The sequence below is a fragment of the Ambystoma mexicanum genome, chromosome 4q (assembly GCF_040938575.1).
Source record: "Ambystoma mexicanum isolate Mex_15411 chromosome 4q, UKY_AmexF1_1, whole genome shotgun sequence".
Classification (NCBI taxonomy): domain Eukaryota; kingdom Metazoa; phylum Chordata; class Amphibia; order Caudata; family Ambystomatidae; genus Ambystoma; species Ambystoma mexicanum.
Window position 1 is genome coordinate 814,728,757 of NC_090928.1, and position 16,832 is coordinate 814,745,588.

The following is a 16,832-nucleotide window of genomic DNA, read 5'->3' on the forward strand; positions in this document are numbered from 1 at the left end:
TGCATAATGAAAGGGGCCAGACCATGTGGGGATGTAAGTGAAAGGGTGGGTTGGAGGTGGGTTGGGTTAGTTTGGCTGGCGGTCTGGATGGTATTCATTTTGCAAACTCTAACTAAATGTCTTGCTTTGTCCATTCTCTATCAGATTAAGTTTCTCATTTGTTTTTTTGTGTTGACACATTTGTGGTAGAAACGGAAATACTGAGTAACAGTAACATGCCTTCACTGGACAGTTTTGCCACACTCATTGGGTTTGCGATCACATTCATGATCATTCTTGAACTGTGACCTGCATCTTCATCAATGATAATAAAGATGCCTAAAGGCATGGCACAGCGACTATGTGCTAGTATGTGATCATGCGCCACTAATCAGTATAGAAAGAACTTTTAATCCTTGGACTTCAATTACACCAGCATGTTGTTAGGAGCAGGGAATGAGACACAGACACAGAGGATTCATGGTGGTTGTAATGGACTTTTATTGAAATGAAAAAGGGGTTGGATAATCCCTCACTGTCCTTAATCTAGGAGGCCTTTCCCTACCTCAACCAAAACTAAGGGTCTGTCAAGTGTCAGGATGTCCAAAACAAAAATGTACTGTGTCCGAAATCCTATCCTAGACGTCACATTCTAAAACTACCCCTAAGGTGTACAAGGGGTATTGCCTTTTGTTAAAAGAGTGCACAAATGTTAAAGTTCAACAAAAGTTTCCAATGATCAATGTTCACTGTTCCAAAGGAGATGGATGACACCCTTCCCCAGGATTCCCGCCACCAAAGCAAAAGTTCAAACAATATCCAAGTTCTAATGATCAAGAGGATAACTCCCTCCTTGTGTTGCAACTCACTCCAAGGGAAATTACTCCCTTACCCAGGATTCCACACTCAATGCAACTCCAGATAACACAACTTGGGTGCAGGTCCCAGACCAGCTAAACATCTGCTATACTCCACTGCCAGGTCCTCCTTTACAATTTCCCATGGGTGGGTCCTCTTTTACAATTTCCCATGGGTGTGAATCCCCCATCTTCAACTGGTATACTCTGCTGCCAGGACTTTACAATGCAATTTCTCGTCTCACTCAAACACCTGATACACTCCCATGCCAGGCCCTTTTACAATTTCTTTTGGGTGTGAATCCCAGAACCTCTCTTCACATGGTATACTCTCCTGCCAGTACTTTACAATTCAATCTCTCTCTCTCATTCAGCACAAGGGATCATGGGTCTTCATGTGATTATTTTATGGCAAAGTACTGTGATGATGGAGATGGCACTGAGCCCAATGACGATTACTTGTTCCCCCACATTTGGCAACCAGTTCTCTCTTTCAGGGTCCCTTTGCCTACTTCTCCCCCCTAGACACAGTGACAATTTCTGAATTATTTCAAACAACTTGCAATCTTTCGGGTACTTGCTTCAGTGTTCACTGGCCTCGAGTGGCTTTCCCCAGTCAGCGGGATTGAGCGTTCTTGCTCCTTGCATTGGAAAAATCTATCGCGCATCCAGACCACAGAAATACATCCTTAAACTTTTCATTGTTTCCACACTGCAAAGTGTTCAATGAAACAGGGGCCTGTTGGGATGCCTTATAATCTCTTTAAAAAGAATGGTGCTTGCCCAAAGAAACTCAGTATTTGGTTAATGGAGTACTGATGGCTGTTCCGACTGCAAAGTACACCCAATGCTTGGTGAATGGTCCATCCTTTGAGCATTTAAACATATCTCCATTCTCATAAAATGTCTTACTACCTTGAAGGACTCACTTTGGCATTTCCTTGTGGACCCTTGCATATTCATGACAAGTCCTAACTTAACAATTAAAAGAGATGCTTCTGACTACTTTAAGCAGTGGCCATGTTTGAGTACAACACATTGTGATGCTCTTCAAAATATCCATTCTTTGTCTCTTGACTTCGATATTGAAGTATCTCTGCAGGTCTGGGAACACCCTTAGTGTTCCTTACATGGCCCTTTCCCTTTGGATGCTTCAGGAAACCACTCAAAATACTTGCTTCAACATAACATGCCAAATGGATATGATGTTACTAATTATAATTTTTTTTACTAGCACTTACAAATGGAAGCGTCAACAGGTTTAATAGAGATGCCACAGCATCTGCACTTCCCTGGCGTCTTTACTATTTAGCAACGTGCTCATGCTCTGCTCCATGCCTATGAATGTGAGTGATGGGAAAGTATCATTTATCACCTTTTGCGACATTGGGCACCATCGGTTTGGAATCATTGATGCCTTCATCAGTATTCACAAAAAAAACGCACTCTCAATTGACAGCTTAGGACCTGTAATGAATTTCTGTTCAAAACATGGTGTACTACATCATAGAACACTTTGCAGCTTTTCATTGATGTGTATATGCATGTATGTAGTCTAGAAGTGTGCCCTAATAGAACTTGAGATTGACTTGTATGCCCTAGCAGAAGAACACTAGTTAAAGTGAAAGTACCATTTGGTTAAGGAGTGGAGTGCTTTGTGCTAATTTTAAAAGTAAATTAGAAGCCTGTTCAACTCTGTTTAGAAGATGTCAGTGTGCACGCAAGTGAAAGAAGGTGCGTGTAATTGCAGAAACACTAAAAATATAATAAGAAATCTTCATGAAGGCATAGTAGTTTGTGAAGGTTCACCTACTGAGATAGCATCTGATTCTGGCGGTGTGGAAGCACATACCAGCATTAGCGAGCCAGACTGATTTAGGAGAAGATGTGCAAAGTGCAAAGTGGCATTATGCAGAAGGAGTGTTTTGTTTGTTTATGTCTCTGCTCAGTGCTCTGCCCACCTAGAAAACAGACTTTTTCGCATCCACGGTAGTGCAAAGCTGTTATAGTGAGTGGAGCTGGCACTAACTGTTATGCACAGCCTAATCCTAGCGATTGTTTGAAGTTTAGGAAGCAGCTGTTTTAATGTTAAATTACAAATGCACATTCATTCAAAAGAAAAAACAGTTAAAAATCTACTAACTGAAAACTCTTAAGTGTAGCAAGAATAAAACTAATTATTTCATAACCAGAATTGATTTGTTAAGATAGGTAATTTAACTATAAATAAACCAGAGCCTGTTGCGCTAACATTTTTAACTAGAGATTCATAAGCAAATCTGCACCAAGAAGTCTTTCAAGGTGCACAGTTCCTTCAGCAGCACAGGTTCTAAATAATCAGTCTACTAGGAATCAGTCAAGGATTAGGGAGGTCTGAACCTTTGACCAAGAAGTATCTTTCTATAAAGAGTCAAGAAAAGATTTAAAGAAGTTTCAGTTCTGATAGGTTTTCTAAGAGGAAGGAAATAAATCAGTTTATAGTGAAGAGAAGTGTTCTTTAAGCAACCCCTGGGCATCTAGCAGGGGTTTTTAGGTATGTAAGAGCAGGAAGGGGGGAGTCATTTGGGAAGCAGGAGTTAGGGAGCAATTTAAATAATGAGATGTCCTTCTCATTGCAGATCTCAAGTGTACTTCAGCTGTAGAAGATATGGACCAGGTTTATTTTGTCCCATTCCCCTTTCCCTTTGGGGTTACAAGTGCATTGTCTGTTTATACTAAGACAGTTTTCTGAACACTTAGAGGGTTTATGAGGCCAGCGGTTTCTGCAGTTGCTTCAGGATCTTGACAGAATGAAAGGCCTACAGTAAATATTACTGCCTGAGCTGCTGTCATGTACCTGGCAGAAATTATTGCAGTTACCTTGGGGGTTCTGTTAAGAGAATTAAGGTGTAGTTGAGTGAGTCCCGTAGAGAGAACAAGATCCTCATGTTAAAGGTTGGAGGAGTTAAGTTTACAGCTCTAGGAGAAGGTGGTAGGAAAACATTTTTCTTTTAATGAGTCACCTGAGTTATAGCCGAAAGTGAAGATTGTAGGAACCATTGATGGAGTAGGGTGTAGTGTTGGGGAAGGAGAGGCTAGAATCCTTAAATATGTAGGCCTTGGTCATCCTGCAAGGAGACTTGCAGCTCCAGTGAGTTTTAGAGGTGATGCAAGGAGATTTTTAATATTTTGGACTCAAACACCTGATACACTCCCATGCCAGGCCCTTTTACAATTTCTTTTGGGTGTGAATCCCAGAACCTCTCTTCACATGGTATGCTCTCCTGCCAGTACTTTACAATTCAATCTCTCTCTCTCATTCAGCACAAGGGATCATGGGTCTTCATGCGATTATTTTATGGCAAAGTACTGTGATGATGAAGATGGCACTGAGCCCAATGACGATTACTTGTTCCCCCACATTTGGCAACCAGTTCTCTCTTTCAGGGTCCCTTTGCCTACTTCTCCCCCCTAGACACAGTGACAATTTCTGAATTATTTCAAACAACTTGCACACTTTCGGGTACTTGCTTCAGTGTTCACTGGCCTCGAGTGGCTTTCCCCAGTCAGCGGGATTGAGCGTTCTTGCTCCTTGCATTGGAAAAATCTGTCACGCATCCAGACCACAGAAATACATCCTTAAACTTTTCATTGTTTCCACACTGCAAAGTGTTCAATGAAACAGGGGCCTGTTGGGATGCCTTATAATCTCTTTAAAAAGAATGATGCTTGCCCAAAGAAACTCAGTATTTGGTTAATGGAGTACTGATGGCTGTTCCGACTGCAAAGTACACCCAATGCTTGGTGACTGGTCCATCCTTTGAGTATTTTTTTTTTTAAACTTTTATTTTTATTGGCAGAGGTTCACAGGGTACAAACATCGGGACAACAAGCATATGAAGCGAGTGGCTCGTAAAGCTGCTAGCGGGCCACTTTAACATCTTTACAGCAATGATTAGAATAATTTACAAACAAAGGAGGAGACAGGAGAACATCACAATGCATGGGTGGATGCCGGGGATGGACAAGATCTCGATGCGGCATCGGACTGATTGTTGAGGTATGTAGTGAATTCACTCCAAATGTTCTTGGGACGAGAACGGGCAGGCAGCGTAGCCAAATAGTCCTCCTCGCAGTTCCGTGACCATGTGAGCAGACCCAACCATCTCTGAGGGGTCGGAGGAGAGGAGCACCTCCAGTTCTGGAGTATACACTTCTTGGCGATCATGCAACTTATATCTAAAAACTTTTTCAGGCGTTTAGTTTCCTCGGTGCTCCAAACCCCGAATAAAACTGCCAGAGGATCGGGATCAATAGTGGTCTCAGTTACTGCACTGAGTGTGTTCATGACCCCTTCCCAGAAATCGGACAGCTTATGACAGGACCAGAACATATGAAGGTGATCAGCATCTGTGGCCCTGCAGCGCGGGCAGAGGCGCACCTCGGAGCGAGCAAACCCAGAAGTCCTGTGAGGTGTGTAGTATAGCCTGTTGAGGAGTTTATACTGCATGGCCCGAAAGCGGAAGTTGAAGGAGACTCTTTTGGTGTGGAGACACATGCTTTCCCACAACCCATCAGGTATCTCTAGACCCAACTCATCAGCCCATTTGTTACGCGCCCCAAGAACCGGAGCAGGGGAGGCATCCTGCAAGATGTGATACAGGGATGAGACAACGCCCCGTGCCCCGCCCGAGTTGGCAATGTACGCTAAGGCCGGGTCGTCTGGGGGTTCGTCTGGGAAGGAGGGCCACATAGTGCGGAACGCAGCGCGAAGCCTATAGTATTGAAGGGTCTCTAAGGGAGATCTAGTGTGACCCGGCCTCCAAGTCTGGGGATCTATAAATTTGCCCTCTGGATAGAAGTCAGACAATGCCCTATAACCCAAAGCTTCCCAGTGGCGGGTCAAGGCCACATCAAGCGTGGGTTCCAGCCCCGGGAAGGCCCAAACGGGCAGCCACTTGTAATACGGGGAAGTCCCAGCTGATGGGCTTAATATGTGCGACTAAGCGAACAAGGTCGCGGCTATGGGGTCAAAGGGGGAGTCCGGTGCATAGTGTCGGTGCAGCACTAGGGTCATCAGGTTAATACCCGAGGATGCCAGCCGTTCCAGCTTAACGTGAGGGCGCCCTGGGGCGCCGGGGTACCAGTGGGTGGCGTACTGGGCTTGAGCCGCGATCCAATATGTAGCAAGGTCAGGAGCAGCCATGCCCCCCCGTCTGTACGAGAGTGCCATGTCAGTCCACTTCTTGCGCACCGCACCAGAGTGCCAGAGGAACTGTGCGCAGAGCGTGTGAAGCTTAGTGAAGTATGCCTTCCCAGGCCATAGGGGCACGTTACTAAAGGTGTACAGGAGCTTGGGGAGGAGGATCATTTTGATCAGGGACAGTCGACCCGCGACGGACAACGGGAGAGTGCGCCATCGTGAAATTTTAGCCTCAACTGTCCGCGCTAACGAGGAGTAATTATCGGTGAGTAGGGTGGGTTTAGTGAGGGATACATGTACTCCCAGGTATTTAATACCGTTAGGGGCCCAGCGCAGAGGATATTCAGAAGTGGGGTGTGTGGTGGTTTTAGTGAGCGGGAAGATCTCAGACTTGGAGTAATTGATCGTAAAGCCGGAATGTGTACCGATGCGAGTGATGTCTCTCAATATGGGATTGAGGTGAGTTGTGGGATCTCTGATGTAAAGTAGGACATCGTCTGCATATAGGGATATGATTTCAGGCTCCTCTATCAATCTTATTCCCTTGCGAGAATGTCTTGAACGTACATAGTCCGCCATCGGTTCAATCGCTAGTGCGAAGAGAATCGGAGAGAAGGGGCAGCCCTGCCGGGTGCCTCTGAATAGCGTGAAGATCTCAGATGTAAGAGAGTTAACACGAACACGCGCCACATGGGATGTGTACAAAAGTCTAATGAACCCTATCATGTTGGGGCCAACACCCATTGTCTCAAGGACCAGCCACATGTATTTCCAAGCGACCATGTCAAAGGCTTTCTGGGCGTCCAACGTAACCGCTACAGCCTGGGCGTCTTGATCTATGCGGGACATGACATTAAACAGTCTCCTGATGTTGTGGGAGGTGGACCTGCCCGGGACAAAGCCCGCCTGATCCTCATGCACAAGGTGCGTCATGATTGGCAAGAAACGGTTGGCAATGATTTTAGCAAAGATCTTTGTGTCAAGGTTCATGAGAGAAAGGGGTCTGTATGACCCACACTCGTCTTCAGGCTTACCCGGTTTGAGCAACACCGTGATTACCGCTTCCCGCATGGAGGGGGGAAGGATGGAGGCTTGTAGTGCCTCGTTCCATACCTCGAACAAACGAGGGGCTAGGACAGCTATGTGCTCCTGATAGAAGTCGGCAGTAAGGCCGTCGGGGCCAGGCGCCTTGCCTTGCCTTTGGGCAAGTCCGAGATGGACGACACTATCTCGTCTAACGAGATCGGGGAGTCTAACTGGTCCCTAGTCTGTTGGGAAATTTCTGTGGTGGGGATTTGCCCGAGGAGGTCGCGCATATGCTGCTCGGAGTGCTCTGCGGGCTGGGAATAGAGGGAGCTACAAAACTCAGTGAATGTCTCTAGTTTTTTCGGGTCCGCCCACTGAGCATCACCATTACGATCTTTAATGGAGGAGATCTGTGTATGGCCCAATTCCCCCCTAACCAGGTTCGCGAGCGTTTTCCCAGGTCTGTCGCCCTCCCCATATCTCCTGGCGGCCTGGGGGCGGCTGAAATAACGGACTTCGGAGGTGGCCAGTGTATTATATACTTGGAGTTCGTCGGAGATCTGGGCAAGAATAGAGGGGTCAGAGCCGGTAGTGGCGCGTTGCTCAAGTTGTTTCAATTTGGTCTCAGATTGCCCCAGGGCAGTTCTAATGGCCTTCAGCACCCCGGCCTCCCGGGAGATGGATATGCCCCTTATATATACCTTGAAGGCCTCCCACCAAACCGCGGCGGTCGTATCATGGAGTGAGTTAAGTTCGAAGAACGACTCGATATCTGCTAGTATTTCGGCCTTAAACACGATGTCTTTTAGGGCCTCAGATTTAAAGCGCCAAGTGCTGACCGTTGGAACAGGAGTGCCCAGTCTCAGGGACAGTGTGATTGGAGCGTGGTCCGAGAGCGTGCGGGCCAAAATGCCCGCGCCCTCCACCGCGCCCATCACCCCACCGGAAACCAAAAACAGATCTATCCTGGACGAACTGTCATGCACAGATGAGTAGTAGGTGTATTCACGTTTCTGCGGGGTGAGAGTCCTCCAGGCGTCACAAATGTTTAGGGATTGCATATGGCCCCGTAACCTGCGCGCCGCGCGAGAGACTGCCCTAGGAATCGTGGATGTTCTGTCTAAGACGGTGTCCAATATAAGGTTTAGGTCTCCTCCCCATATAATGTGCACTCCCACAAAACCCAGGAGTATGGTGGCTATTGCGTCAAAGAATTCCGGTGAATCCACATTGGGGCAGTAGGTGTTGACAAGCAGGTATTCCCTATTGACTAGTGTGCAGTGTAGTATGACGTAGCGGCCCTCGGGGTCGATGTAGCTTTTATGAAGTCCAAACTTAATTGATTTATGGATAAGCGTGAGAACCCCCCTAGATTGCGTGGAGTAGGAAGTGAAAAATCTGGCGGGACCCCAAGATGGGGCAAGTGCCCTTGGTATCAGACCATTGGAGTGTGTCTCCTGCAGTAGCAGGATCCTAGAGTTATGCCTGTTGACATACGCCATGATCTTGCGGGCTTTGGTATGGTTGCTCAATCCCCGAACATTCCAGGACATTATGACAGTAGGCGTTTCAATTGTAGCCATATTCAGCCGAAATATTCATCCTCAGCGGACGTCCCAACCCAAGTGGCCGTGTGGGCTCCCGTGATTAAGACAGCGTGCGCGCTTGTGCCCCCTCAGTATGCGCCCCGCGAAACCTCGTGTGCCTTTTGAAAAAACAGCCCCCTTCCCACCCCCCACCCGCACCACTAACCGCAAATCAGCAGTGTACCCATCACCCACCCTTAGCCACCCAAAGATAGGCCAACCCCAACCTGGCCAGAACTTCCCAAGGGCCCAACGGGGGCCAACCCATTCCAGCAGAACAGAGAAGAACAGTGCAATCGCAATGGGGTGCGCCGTTGCCACGCACTAGCACGCTTAGAGCCAATGGCTCTGTTACCAAACAAACAGTAGCAGTGGACTTCTAGCGCAAGTCTCCGCCCGCAAGCGGGAATGCGGGGACAGCACGCAAGCCCCTGCGGTTCCGCAACTACCAGACTAGTGTCAACAGTCAAATAGCATCTACCCCATGTGTCCCCTGAGTGGGGATCTGGAGCGGTCTTGACGAGATGGGGGTCTCGTAGTGGTACCATCGAGGGAGGAAAACATAACAGTTGGGCTGCAAAACATTACAATATAGGTCTTATGTAAAGTGTCATTTCAGTCCCAAGGAAGACTGGGGGCTGGGCATTACAACCCTGGCAGTAACGGGTGCATAGACCATCACAGTGAGATATTGTAATTACAAAGACAGCAAATGCAGCGAGTAAACCCACTCCCCAACACCCCGTCAATTTTCATCAGCAATGACATCACCAGGGCCCGGGAGCGGTATCTCCATTTCAATAAATTTTGCCGCCTCTTCAGGGATGGTAAAGAAAAAGAGTTTGCCCCTGTGGGTGATTTTGAGTCTGGCAGGAAATAAAATGGCATATGGGACATTGCGCTCCCGCAGCATCTTCTTGACGCCAACGAACTGACGCCTTTCCTGCTGCACAGCAATTGAGAAGTCCGGGAAGATTCGGATAGTATTAGACTCCAAGCGCAGCTCACCCTTCTCGCGTGCCAGGCGGAGGATGAGGTCCCTGTCCCGGTAATTGAGGATCTTGGCTATAATGGGCCTGGGAATATCGCCAGGCCTGGGGCGCGGGGACAATGCCCGGTGAGCTCGCTCAACAGTAAAGTAAGGGGAAAGGACCGGGTCACCAAGCAAGTCCTTAAGCAGACGCTCGACCGCCTCCTCCATTCGACCCTTCAGGGCGGTTTCAGGGACCCCAATGATACGTAGGTTGTTTCTACGGGAGCGGGATTCCAAGTCATCGCATTTGGCCTTTACGTTCTTCATGTCGCGCGACAAGGCAGCCACAGTGTCCTGTAGTGTGTGTATCACATCCTCATTGGTCGAGATCCGATTCTCGGCCTCCGTAATTCTGGAGCCAGCCTGATCGACACGTGTTTTGAGCGAGGCCACATTAGCATTGATGTCGTCAAGCTTCTCATGAAAGGAGGCAAAGTTTTTGGCCATCGATTCCATCATGGCAGTGAGATCGGGGGAAGGAGCCCCGGAACTCAGCTCGGTATCAGGTTCCTCCGGCGTAGTTGATGCGTGGCCCCCCTCGGAACGAGGGACCGCCTTCGTAAATTTGTCCATGGCCCCCCCTCTAGCGCCGCTCTTAGAGCGATTCGACATGGTCGGTAGAAGAGAGTGAGAGGGGAGATGCCAAATTGAAGGTAGCCAGATACAGAGGAACGTGCTGCTACGGGCACGTAGGAGGTGGCCAAGTAGGCCTAGGTCGGTAAAGCCCTTGAGCCGGGAGGAGAGAAGACCATATGCGTGGGAATTGAGAGTATTTACCAACTGTAGGGCTCACCAGAGGGAACAGCAGCCCTCCCAGCGCAGTCCCCGTGGTGGTCTCCACCAGAACGAGCAGCGTACAGGCCAGAAGTGGTTGGGGCGCTGAGGAGGCGAGGTGCGCGGTGAAGGTGCCGTGGAGCCGGAGAAAAAGGCCCGGTGAGGTATAGTCCACCGCTAGCGGCGGGACCGCTCGATGTGGTGAGGGGTGAGCAGGGCCAGGCAAGCGAGAGTCAGTTGGGTGTGGTGCAGGTCACACACCCGACAGGAGGTATAATGCAGACCCCAGCAGGGAGGGCCGCGCACAGTGCATCCAGGCCACAACAGGCCATCGCGCTGGGAAGACGGAAAGGCACCGCCGCCCCTAGACCTCACCTCATAGCCCGCCGTGCAGTAGGCCCGATCCAGACCGCAGCAACACCCCCGCAGGCCCGCTAAGCCCACGCCCCCAGCCGCGGCCCAGCGGCCGGCGCGGTAATGTTCCTCCCACGGGAGGGGCGGGCAGGCGGAGACAGCAGGAACTCCGGTCCAGTGGCGAAGAGGAGCCGTGCCCGAGGCACAGGTGCGAACCAGCAGCGATGGGGGCGACGGCGAGCGCCCACTCGAGGCCCGGGGCACTTGGGAAACTTCCGATGGCACAGGGCCGCGACGCCGCCCGCGTAGCACGTAGGCAGATTACGGGCACCCGGTGTCCGATTTCCTCCGGGATTCAGCGTGCAGAGCGCCCCCAGCAGCAGCTGTCGTTCGTCCGAGGCAGGGTTACAGGATCAGGCAGGGAACCGCAGATGTAGCCGGATAGAAGGCGACTAGGCGTGGAGCTCAAACACTAAGCGGCCATCTTGCAGGCTGCTCAACAGCGCCCCCCCATCCTTTGAGTATTTAAACATATCTCCATTCTCATAAAATGTCTGACTACCTTGAAGGACTCACTTTGGCATTTCCTTGTGGACCCTTGCATATTCATCACAAGTCCTAACCTAACAATTAAAAGAGATGCTTCTGACTACTTTAAGCAGTGGCCATGTTTGAGTACAACACATTGTGATGCTCTTCAAAATATCCATTCTTTGTCTCTTGACTTCGATATTGAAGTATCTCTGCAGGTCTGGGAACACTCTTAGTGTTCCTTACATGGCCCTTTGGATGCTTCAGGAAACCACTCAAAATACTTGCCTCAACATAACATGCCAAATGGATATGATGTTACTAATTATAATTTTTTTTACTAGCACTTACAAATGGAAGCGTCAACAGGTTTAATAGAGATGCCACAGCATCTGCACTTCCCTGGCGTCTTTACTATTTAGCAACGTGCTCATGCTCTGCTCCATGCCTATGAATGTGAGTGATGGGAAAGTATCATTTATCACCTTTTGCGACATTGGGCACCATCGCTTTGGAATCACTGATGCCTTCATCAGTATTCACAAAAAAAGCGCACTCTCAATTGACAGCTTAGGACCTGTAATGAATTTCTGTTCAAAACATGGTGTACTACATCATAGAACACTTTGCAGCTTTTCATTGATGTGTATATGCATGTATGTAGTCTAGAAGTGTGCCCTAATAGAACTTGAGATTGACTTGTATGCCCTAGCAGAAGAACACAAGTTAAAGTGAAAGTACCATTTGGTTAAGGAGTGGAGTGCTTTGTGCTAATTTTAAAAGTAAATTAGAAGCCTGTTCAACTCTGTTTAGAAGATGTCAGTGTGCGCGCAAGTGAAAGAAGGTGCGTGTAATTGCAGAAACACTAAAAATATAATAAGAAATCTGCATGAAGGCATAGTAGTTTGTGAAGGTTCACCTACTGAGATAGCATCTGATTCTGGCGGTATGGAAGCACATACCAGCATTAGCGAGCTAGAGTGATTTAGGAGAAGATGTGCAAAGTGCAAAGTGGCATTATGCAGAAGGAGTGTTTTGTTTGTTTATGTCTCTGCTCAGTGCTCTGCCCACCTAGAAAACAGACTTTTTTGCATCCACAGTCGTGCAAAGCTGTTATAGTGAGTGAAGCTGGCACTAACTGTTATGCACAGCCTAATCCTAGCGATTGTTTGAAGTTTAGGAAGCAGCTGTTTTAATGTTAAATTACAAATGCACATTCATTCAAAAGAAAAAACAGTTAAACATCTACTAACTGAAAACTCTTAAGTGTAGCAAGAATAAAACTAAATATTTCATAACCAGAATTGATTTGTTAAGATAGGTAATTTAACTATAAATAAACCAGAGCCTGTTGCGCTAACATTTTTAACTAGAGATTCATAAGCAAATCTGCACCAAGAAGTCTTTCAAGGTGCACAGTTCCTTCAGCAGCACAGGTTCTAAATAATCAGTCTACTAGGAATCAGTCAAGGATTAGGGAGGTCTGAACCTTTGACCAAGAAGTTATCTTTCTATAAAGAGTCAAGAAAAGATTTAAAGAAGTTTCAGTTCTGATAGGTTTTCTAAGAGGAAGGAAATAAATCAGTTTATAGTGAAGAGAAGTGTTCTTTAAGCAACCCCTGGGCATCTAGCAGGGGTTTTTAGGTATGTAAGAGCAGGAAGGGGGGAGTCATTTGGGAAGCAGGAGTTAGGGAGCAATTTAAATAATGAGATGTCCTTCTCATTGCAGATCTCAAGTGTACTTCAGCTGTAGAAGATATGGACCAAGTTTATTTTGTCCCATTCCCCTTTCCCTTTGGGGTTACAAGTGCATTGTCTGTTTATACTAAGACAGTTTTCTGAACACTTAGAGGGTTTATGAGGCCAGCGGTTTCTGCAGTTGCTTCAGGATCTTGACAGAATGAAAGGCCTACAGTAAATATTACTGCCTGAGCTGCTGTCTTGTACCTGGCAGAAATTATTGCAGTTACCTTGGGGGTTCTGTTAAGAGAATTAAGGTGTAGTTGAGTGAGTCCCGTAGAGAGAACAAGATCCTCATGTTAAAGGTTGGAGGAGTTAAGTTTACAGCTCTAGGAGAAGGTGGTAGGAAAACATTTTTCTTTTAATGAGCCACCTGAGTTATAGCCGAAAGTGAAGATTGTAGGAACCATTGATGGAGTAGGGTGTAGTGTTGGGGAAGGAGAGGCTAGAATCCTTAAATATGTAGGCCTTGGTCATCCTGCAAGGAGACTTGCAGCTCCAGGGAGTTTTAGAGGTGATGCAAGGAGATTTTTAAAGGATAGTTCCGGGACTTTTTTTTATTGTTCCTATGGTTCGGCCATGTGTTTTTAAGCATAAATCGGTAGATCGTAGAAAACTTTTCTATGGACCTTACCCGACTTTTCGTCCATTAACGCACTCGAAAACATCCGCCATTTTATGATAATCCTATCATTTCCCCCCATCGCCCTGGCTCACCTGCTTTTGCGGCACTAAATCAAATCCCCCGCCCCTGAGCCTGACATCAGCAGACGCGTACCGCCCATTTCCCGTTTCGTGTCAACAATCGCTGCGCCTCAGCTAATGAAGTGTCGCCATGGAAATTGCAGGACGCCTCTTTCCTCAATAAGTATAAACAGACCGTTTCACAACACACAGCAGCAGATTTTCGAATCCATTCCTCTCTCTGTGTTACTTTGAGTATTCTGTGACTCGTTTCTGTGCTCTGGTCAGCTACCTTCGTTGATTGTAGCCCGTGTGAACAGATACCAGTACCACCGCTATAAATTATTTTACTTTCTTTACCACACAATGGCTACAATAATGCCGTATATGTACGAGCCCGAGTACACCGAGGAAGAACTACTGGAAAGGCAAGCACGCGAAAACGATTGGGATTCGGACGGCAGTTGGGAGGACCAGTCAACGGATGAAGAGCCTGGACCATGTCGCATGGACGGCGTCTCCACCTGGTGCACGTGCAATCGGTGCGAGCTAATGCCAACTGAGGAGGAGAACTGCTGCTGCCGAGAAAACTCGGGATGCCTGGCCTACATTTCGGAAGGCGAGCCAAGACCGCAATGCATCACCGAGCTGCCAGAGTTCAGGGAAGCCTGCCTCTCACGGACCGTGTTGAGGATGATGATGGTGCTTATGCACGAACTTCGCGGCACTGTTCGTCCGCGTAATCCGAGTAACGAGTAAGTATACTCTGGTTGTGATGTCAGTGATGCCACTACTATGTCATGGTCGTCTCCCACATATAAAATTACATCTACATATCATTCGAATGCATGTAAATTGGTTCCATATTGTGCATTTTCTAGATAGAATTTTTTTCAAAGCAGAATGACACTTTTTGCCTGAATCGACAGTGATAAGAAAGTTTTGTCATTTTAATACAGTTTGCATCTTTCATTTTCACAGGTGGTACAGGCTGGTGGCCTATCGTTGCTTCACTTGGTGGCTTCACGGGAGGCTCAGACACCGCGTTCGGAGAGTAATACCTGCCTGTGCGGTACTTGCCATTAGACAACATTTCCCCAGCGACAGTGGACAATACCGCGGATTTTCCCTGGATGTGCTGCAACCGCAAATTTACAATGTGTAATGTTTATTATTTATGTTCAATTGAAATTAAGATCTAAAATAAAACCCAACATATATTTTAACAATGGTTGTTTTGATTTGTTCAAGCGTTGGCAATAAAAGGAAGGCCGTTGTATTTTATTGATACAAAACATGGTTATAGGTAAATATGGTTGATCATAATAAATCATCCTTTTGGGCACCGGTTACAGAGATGACCACCTGTGGCCCGTGCCGCCTTGCCACCACAGGCCAGCCTGCTGCTGACTAACTGCCTAGGCATCCAGGGTCTCCAGGGTGAACTGCACCCATATATTCTCCTGGGAGGGTGAGGTATTTATAAACTCACCCCCCTGCCTTCCATGTACTAGATCCTGCAACCAGCCTCTTACATGCAGTTAGATGGCCTCTCCTTGGTGAGGCCCTGCGGCAAACGAGTCTTGTCTGCACGACCACCGCCCTAATCCACCCCCCGCCCTATCAAAGGCAGTTCGCACCGGGGTACTTGTGCTGGCAACTGGAGCAGTCAGGGAGCGATAAAGGCCAAGAGGTGCCAAAGACCATGTACACTTCAAAGTGGTCTATAGAGCATGGGTTGTTGGTCCCATGTCTACCTCCAGACCCCGTGTCTCCTGCCAAGCATCCCCCCTCATGCTGGACGGCCCCCTGCAATCCACATAAGTGTGTCTCCATTCACGAGTCTTCCTGTGTCTTGTCTGCACGACCACCGCCCCAATCCACCCCCCGCCCTATCAAAGGCAGTTCGCACCGGGGTACTTGTGCTGGCAACTGGAGCAGTCAGGGAGCGATAAAGGCCAAGAGGTGCCAAAGACCATGTACACTTCAAAGTGGTCTATAGAGCATGGGTTGTTGTTCCCATGTCTACCTCCAGACCCCGTGTCTCCTGCCAAGCATCCCACCTCACGCTGGATGGCCCCCTGCAATCCACATAAGTGTGTCTCCATTCATGAGTCTTCCTGTGTCTTGTCTGCACGACCACCGCACCAATCCACCCCCCGCCCTATCAAAGGCAGTTCGCACCGGGGTACTTGTGCTGGCAACTGGAGCAGTCAGGGAGCGATAAAGGCCAAGAGGTGCCAAAGACCATGTACACTTCAAAGTGGTCTATAGAGCATGGGTTGTTGTTCCCATGTCTACCTCCAGACCCCGTGTCTCCTGCCAAGCATCCCCCCTCACGCTGGACGGCCCCCTGCAATCCACATAATGCCACGACATATACACGTCATTCATTCACAAACACACCCCTGTTTCGATTTCTTTGTAACCCACTTCATATTTCTAATGAGCACTTCTTTGCACTTTGCTAGTCAACCCGTGAAGGTGCTGGTTATCTGCTCTTCGTCTCTGTGAACTTCCGTGACCACTTCGAGGAAACTCGTCAGTTTGCAACCTGTGAACTGCTCCCTGTTCTACGACAAGAAACTACTCTGATCCCTGCATCTAACTGTTTGTTCGTCAAGGTAAGGCCATGTACCATAATCATTTTGCGTCCAATTTCTTTTCGTTCAAGACAGTACATGCAAGGAACTAGTCACATGTTCTGAGTTTACATTGGTATTCATAGAGAATTGTTGATCTTTACTTTTCAGAACTTTCCACAATGCCTGCCTGTTCCATTGGCGGTTGCCCTTCGAAGACCCATAATAAATCTGAAGGTACTATAATGCATGTTTTCCCTAAGACAATAGTTCAGATAAGAGAATGGGTCCGATATTGCGGATATCCACCGTCTGAGCTTGAAAGTAGAGTCCTAGAGGTCTTTGCGGACAAGAGGGGTGATCGATACCGCATCTGCAGCAGGCACTTCACCTCTGACATGTACTCCACATCATTGCTAATAAAGAAGAACACACCGCGAGCGAGGCGAAAATTGCTCTCAACCGCTATTCCCACTCTATTCGTCCACATCCCTCCACTGGTGA